This window comes from Zonotrichia leucophrys, chromosome Z (genome assembly GCF_028769735.1).
Source record: "Zonotrichia leucophrys gambelii isolate GWCS_2022_RI chromosome Z, RI_Zleu_2.0, whole genome shotgun sequence".
NCBI lineage: Eukaryota > Metazoa > Chordata > Aves > Passeriformes > Passerellidae > Zonotrichia > Zonotrichia leucophrys.
This window is the reverse complement of record NC_088200.1, coordinates 67,894,675-67,902,913: the sequence shown is the minus strand read 5'-3', so window position 1 is coordinate 67,902,913 and position 8,239 is coordinate 67,894,675.

Here is an 8,239-nt window from a genome sequence, read left to right as displayed (position 1 = left end):
CAGCCACTCCTCACATGGTTTCCCCTCAAAGCCTTTCATCATGCTTGTTACCCTCCTTTGGACTCTCTCAACAGCTCAATGTCTTTTTTATGTTGTGGCACCCAGAACTGCCCCTAGCACTCGAGGTGAAGCTGCCCCAGAGCAGAGCAGAGCAGAGAAGGACAGTCCCCTCCCTTGGGGAATTGTCCCTTGCATCAGGCACTGCTGGCCATGCTGTGCCCAATGTACCCCAGGACACGGGGCACTCCTGGCTGCCAGGGCACTGCTGGCCCATGTTCAGCTGGTCATCAACCAGAACTGCCATTGTACCAGTACCTGTGCAGTCAGCCTTAGGTGATGCCACAATATTATGCTAGAGTAAAAGAATTAACATAATTAAAGTTTCAACATCATAACAACTTGACATTGTTTTTCTGAGTCTTTTTCATTTTGTTTTGTTTCATGTTTTTGTTTGGTTTTTTTTGGTTTTTTTGTTGCTATTTTTTGGGAGGGAGGTTGGGTTTTTGTTGTTGTTTTTGGCTTGTTTTGTTTGCTGCTGTTATTGTTTTTGTTGTTTGGCTTCTTGTGGTTTGGTTGTTTGTTTGTTGATTGATTGATTGATTGATTGACAGATTGAATGAATTCCTGATATCCTATTACTGATTTGGCATGAATAGAAAATCTATGCCAGTCTTAAAAATAGGGATGCCTCTTAGAGATAATTATCTGCGCTCAACTTTAGAGCTAAAGAGACAAAATGAATGTTTCAACAATGCCACTAAATGGTCCTAGGTTAGTTAAATTAATCACAGCAAAGATAAGACTGTTGAAATATTTTGTGGAAAAAACATGAAACTGTGGCTTCATGTGTGAGTAGTAAATGCTTCCCAGACAAATGCACTGAATGCCAAGGGAGGTACCACACAAAATACTCCTCATGGGTAAGTGTAATTAACAGGTAAATAGCCTGACCAAAAGACCTGGAAAAAGCCAGTGCGTATAACATACCAAAAAATCAGGTCACTTTGTGTTGAGCCCATGTGCCTGAAAGAAGTCACACAAGATTTACTTTGAATTTCTAAGATTTCTTACAAATTTGCAAGATTATTTTGTAGTTAACAGCCTGAATATTCTCTCTGATTTTTCCAAATCATTTGTCTTCCAAACCATTTGCTGCCTTCAGCTCAGCTCATCATCTATTGCATACATTGATCTCACAGCCAAATCTCCTCAGTCTGCTATGAAAGCAGGTTTATTTCTTCCCTTCATTTGCTTAGAATTTCCCATGTGTCTCCGTGAGTTCCACCTTGATTTCTTTGATATATTCTTTTCACTGAGAAAGTTACTGCTAAGTATACTGTTGTGAATTTATAACACAGTCATTCTTCTGCACTAAATCCCTCACAATGCTGATGCTCTAAGGACAGAGGCAGATCATTTCTTTTTACTGCAGCTGCGCCAGAGGAGGGATCCCTAGGTACCAAAACTTTCTAGCTATTCCTCTGAATGAGGTGCTTTCATGAGTATGTCTTATCCTGCTCTTGCAAAATGAATGGGAGCGGGTAATGTCTAAAATGTGGTTGTTTTGGGGCTTTTTGTTTTGCAATTCAACCTACTGATCTGGTGATGGTAGGTATCTGTCCTTATGGTGTAGTTGTATTAAATGGTATAACCCAATTTCACGGTTTACTGCAATTAAAAGGGGTTGTCTTGCGCTGTTCAGGCCTCAGTTTCCTCGCCCTCACTCCCACCTAAGCTGTATGGTACCACTGAGAGCCTTAAGAGGTGACACATCTGCTCCTCTCTGACTGCAGAGTGCACTCATTCAGCTCGCTGAACCAGCAGCAAACTAACCCCACAAAACAGTCAACAGTTTTTGTTGGCTTAACAAACTCCACCGACTCACTTAGGGGTCAAATGACTGCCACATCTGTGCAATGGAGAGGATGAGACCACACAACTTGAAGGGCTGGAGAAAAAGTGGGAAACCCGGGCCTTAGAGAAAGGAACTTCCTCTCTTGGCAGCAGCAAGCTGTTAGAGCAGCTGAAGTGTCTGTCTGAACTGCACCCTCACCGTGCACAAAGGATGCCCATACGAGAAAGAGTGCGGTAGTGTGCTGTAAAGTCACACCCCTGCATACTTTGCAGTAACTTCACTTGAGCCGTAACTCTTTTGTTCTGTGTTTGTTCTCCAAATTCCCTCCCTGCAGGCAGGTAAGGGAAGTAGCTTCAGCTAATCCCCTTAGCATACCTTTTGTCTGTCTAAAGTACAGTCATTATGTTCAACAAGCCTCCATTGTAACGAGTCTGGGAGAGAGAGGACACAATCCACGTGACCTGGATACCCATTTGCCAGGGCATTCAGAAATACAGAAAACCTGCAAGCTCACCACACCAACCAGAAATCCTAAATCTTACCCGTTCACCCCATCGCTGAATTATGTCAGAGTTCAAATTACTAGACATTGATTAGGTGGGAGAAAGGTTTGCCAGAAAACTTTTCTGGCTGAATGCACATACATTGCATAGCAGAACATGTCGGGCCCCTTATCTAATTAATTCTGTAATTAACAGACATTGCCCTGTTTTGGAGAGATCAGCCTTTTTGTCAACGCAAGTAATGTCAGAGACTGGGACAGAAAATGTGGGCTTGAATTAAATTTTCAGTGACCAGTTTTAACCTATTCCCTTCAGTAATTAGCAAGAATATTCTACAAGAATCAATGGCTTAACAACAACAGAGGCAGCTCCAGGATATGACTACTGGGCTGTAAACAACCATTGCAGATGAAATAGAGTTATTTTCTACGTCTATTGTGACTTGTTTATCACTGCACTCCCATGTCTCTTCCTAGAAGTAACTAAATAGCATCTCTTCCAGGAAGAGCCCCCTCTAAATCACTTCTGGCGAAATGGGTTCGACTACTTAAGCAGTGGGGAAAATAGTTTTGCTAATTTGCCTCATTTTGGTAGAAATGATCTTGAGAGTGCTCAGGTGGAGGGAATAGGATGTACTGTCCCCAGGCAGATGATGAGCTGTACGGTCTTCGCTGGCACAGCTATTTGCGGAGGATATTGTTTATCTCTACTGCTGCAGCCTCCCAGGGAGACAACAGGGATATCTTCAGAGTAAGAAACTTTTAAGGTGCATTTAAACATACATCGGATAAACCATGAAAACATTATTTCATTTTAATGATTTGTATCTGCAAGAGGATATAAATTAGTAATGGCTTATCAAACTTCACAGTTAAAGTTATTTTGAAAGATCTCTGAATAGTAGGTGTTAAAAAAACCCATATATATGTATGTATATGTATATGTATATGTATATGTATATGTATATGTATATGTATATGTATATGTATATGTATATGTATATATGTGTACATATATGCATATACATATAGTCTTACACTTATATTACTACAGAAAGAGCTAAAACCAACTATTTTTTTTGTCTCTCACAAAAGAAGTGGCTCGCACATGTTGACCAGTTTGAAAGTTTCCAAGAGAGCTGATTGACAGCAATTATTTTGTTTTATGATGCATTCTTTCACTCTATATTTGGTTTTGCTCATATGGAGGGCTCAGTGCAGTACAAAGGTTTGTATAGGTTTGGAATTCCTAGATTTCTTTTCAAAGCTTGCTACTGCTAACAGAGATTGCTTAAAAAAACCTTTTCCATAACTACTGGCTGCTCTTGAAATGCATAACAAGATTTCAAGGAAAAAAACCCAACCCATATAGAGAAAAAATAATGAGAGGACACTAATTTTACTCATTCTGAGTAGGAGGTATAATGTCTTTATAAAGTAATAATTAAAAAAAAAAAAACAAAACAATGACTGGTGGCTTATCTGGACCTTCCAGCTGTACTTCCCCCTTTTGCATTAGCAGTATGTTTTCTAAGGTTATGAAAAACCATGAAAATTGCGTCTTAAGAGGAGTTTTATTCTTTTTCCTAGGATTTGATTGAAACAGACAGCTACATTTTGTGTATATATAATTAGGCAGTAAAATAGGCTTTGAAGGCAGATTTCTGTTTAGTATGTGAGTCACACGCACAACAGTCTTTCATTCAGCAAGGAAAGACTGATCTTTTTAATGCCTCAACTCGCTCAACATGTTTTCTGAATGCTACATCTTGCAGGAAAGAAAAAAAAAGGAGAGAAAAAAACCCCAAAAAACCAAAAAACAACCCAAGCAGCTTTAAAGCCATATTTCTCTCTTTCTTTCTGTTTTTTTTTTCCTTGTTTCCCCAAATGAAAAACAATCTGAAAAGCCAATCTAGCTGGTCTGTAGTGATTTAACCTTATGACAAACTGATTTTTATCGTCTTTCTTTCCAGATTGTTGTCCAGGGCAGCAGTGAATGCTGCACCAGCTCTAGGCGTATCTAATCCCTCTCATAAAAGGCCATTGTGGTAGTAAAACTGAGACCAATGGCTTTTTCATTCTCCACATCTCAGCTCTCCAAAGTAATGGCAATGGGGTCTCCTCTTCATGTTTTTCTTTTCAGATGCATAATTTCTCCTTTTAATAAGGCTAAAATAGAGAGAAATAAAAGGAATACAATCACATTTTCCTCAAAGCTCTTTCTATAAATACCTTCTGGGTAACTGAACTTAGGAACAATTATCTGTATTCTGAGTTGTCGGGACACTGTGTGAATATAGCAAACTATTCATGAAAGTTTCTGATCACTATGAAGTATGTGAACATATTCAAATTTTGGGCACTATGACTAAGGGCTTAATATTTTCTGCTTAAGGTCACCCGGGCCTTCTTCATCATCCTAAAGGCTAAAGACACAATAAAGGCAGTGCTCAACACCAGGACAGTTCTTGTACTTATTCCTTGCAAAGTAATAATGTAAAAGCAATTATCCACTGATTTTGTGCATTTGCAATGTATTCCTCTCAACAATATTTTCCCTAAACCATAATTCGTGTATTTTTATGAAGAATAACTAAGAAGGCTAGACAGCGAATATTCTCTGGGGAAAAAAAAGTGTATTTTCATTTCCCCCTCCCCCAAAAAGCCTTGACCTCGGTGCTAAATGTTTTCATTAACAATATGTTAACAGATTATATTTCAGAACTAGTTCACCATTTTGAACAGCGGTATGAGAGAGTTGGTCTGCATTTGATAACAATTTTTTATTTGACCTCAGAGGAATGCTTTTAACCAGCAAAATACAAAGTGCTAGATAAAAAGATTTAGAAACAGAAACTTTTCACATAAACTCATTTCTCCAAATAAAAAACCAATGCATTTTAATACACCTGATTAATTTTGATACACTTGTAGATATCTTTTTCTATTACCATTAAAATTAAAACCAAACAAATATGTTTAAATAATATACAACTTTGATTTGGGCATATTTATTTTTCAATTTTGAGAGCACTACATCTGTGCTCTTAAAATTATAGAAGTGTAAAATGGAAAAGTAAAATTTTATAATATAAATCATATAATTTATTCCTAAATTTCAAATCGGGACAAAAGGAAGGAGAGGTATTTAGTCTGCAAAATAATATTCCATGGGCCAAAGCGTGGAACAATTCTTAAGTATCCTTGTTGTTTAAATAAAAGAAATCTTTTGGGCGTTCTTGATGAATATGCACTAGAATACGCTCTGTCAAAGCAGAGATCCTCACAGGATTTCTTCCAGGTTCTTTTATAGTACATCTGAGGGAAGATAGTTGAAACAGCAGTTCCGGCTCCGGGACACCACAGGCTCAGGCTCCAGAACAATTCCTAAACATCTCCTACGGACTCAAGACTTCTCTCACGACAATTACAAAAAGCACACCAGGTTTTTCTTTTTTCCACATCCACGGTGGAAGTTCAGAGAACTGGACAAAAAGTCTACTTGCATCCTATATTAAGGGCTTGAAAGCACAGAGGATCTTTACATAAGGCAAAAAAGGTAACACCCCTGTGTGATTCTTGGGACTTCTTTTCTCTGGTCCTAAAGAAGAGAGAAGTTGCAGTCACTGGAAAGTCTGCTTTAATAGCAGCAATTTGCTATACAGGTCTAAATCTAATGCACATGTTCTTAATCACATTACACTTGATCTCAATATGCTTAACAAACACAGTCCTCAGGGCACCCTGTAAGGTAAGTAATCACTGTTACACTAAATTACAAGTGAGGAAGCAGAAGCTCTGTGATGAGAGGACCTGCAGATTTCAAAGTCCAGACTGTGCAGAGGCTCATCATCTAAACAGACCACCTCTGCCCTCTTGTCTGACACAAACGGTGCTACGTTTAGTTCACACCATTGCTCTAAAACAGACAGATGTGAGGAGCTCAATATAGCTACAGCCACAACTTGCTTCCATTAATAGGAAGAATGATCAAGCAGAAATGGTTATATCACTTGGTGCATTCCCCAGAGTTTTGGTTTGTTGTTCTTTGGGGTTTTTTTCAGTTTTGGGTGTTTGTTTTTGGTTTTGTTTGGTTTGTTTTGTTGTTTGTTGTTGTTTGTTGCTGTTTTGTTTTTTCATTTTCTCTTTTATTTACCAGGCTTCTTTTTAAATAAAACATTTGCAACCACACTGCTGAAGAAAATGTCTAAAATCTGGATGGGATTTCTCTTCAAATGTCAATAGTGCAGTTCAGCAATGTTTCAGGTACCTCCATGGAGAATGTAAACCTAGAAATGAGTAATGTCTCACCTGATTGTGTTTCATCACCCACTAGAAAACATAGCTGTGTTATTTTTGGCTAAAGGAATCCTTGATGCTTTTACATTCACTTGTTGCTTTACTTAGTATTTCAAGGCAAGATGGCCAAATCACAGAAGTTGTCACATAATGATTGTGAGACAGCTGAGACCAGACTGCCCCAGTTGCCCATCTTCTGTACTGATCTTCCCTTTTTGTATTTACATCGCCGCCTTTACTGCCTCAGTGTCTTGGTCTTATCACCCCTTCTCCTTCTCTCCCACTGTCTCACTCCTGTTTCCTCATGCTGCTTTTAGAGCAAGTCCCTTCTTGTGTAGCTGAGGGTACAAAGCTTTCTTTGTGTTTCTCTCCTGCCCCAATACAGCAAAGGAAACAACAAAAGAGCAGCAAGGACAGTCAGAAAAGCAAGAGGTCACAGTTGCTTGCTCTGGTACACATAGAGACGTTCCTAGGGTTATTCTCTTCACTTGCAGCTCTAGCAGCTAACATATTTATTTTGTTTAAATGCTTCTCATCTGAATTATCAAAATCTTTGGTATTTGTCTTGTCCCAGAGCATAGGTTTTCTCCTTCCATAGCTCTGCAGTTTTTAAAACTACTGGGTTCAAACCTACATACAAACAGACTTATTCTTCTCTCGTGGGTTTTCAAGGGTCATTCATTTTCGAGCTCCTTTCTGTCAAAAATGTAGCAGCACGTTTTCCTCACTCTTCCCGTGAGGATGGTATACCCAACCTTGGCTCTGAAAACTTTCGGAGTCATTCCTCACTTTACCAGACAGTGCACATTCTGACTGTTAGTCACCTTTATCTTATTCCTGGTATATGCTATCTGATCTTATATCAGGCCTATTTCTTCTGCTTATTCAACATCATTCTTCTTGCTCTCCTTTCACATTGGGAAAGTCCCTCTCAAACCCACTTCTGCTGCAGACTCCTTAAGCCTAACTGGCTACTCCTCTGCAAATTCCATTTCAAGATTCATCTTTCCTCTCCCTGGCCTATGACTCCTAGCCTTTCCTCTAAAAAACCAATCCAATCCTATTCACTAAGCCTCAGTTTCATTTCCCCGTGCTTATTTGTTCTCTCTGAAAATGTGAAGTACTGTACCCAGCCACTGGCCTTTTGTACATTTTTCACCTTGGCAAGACTAGAACATCGACACACTGTCCTACTAAAATACTGAAACTGCATCTATCATTTCTATTACAAATTATAATGGACTGTGAAACATTAAGCTTAGGCTATGACAAGACTGTAACAGATTTCAACATGTATTGCTTGTTTCTCAGAACACACTCTTTATTATGAAAGAAAAAATATTTTTAACATTATCGGAATGTTTGCACAAAGCACTACATAAATAAATATGCTGTTTAAATTACTTGAAAAATTGACCATCTATACAATGAACTGAAGGCTATATTCATGTCTAGGTAAAAGGTTTGTAATTCAAATTCTACAGCAGAACCTTGGACTGTTAATTTATGGAATAGAAAAGACTTTCTGGGTCATTCAGTCCACTCTAATGCCAACATGGAGTAATTACCCATATTATTTATTT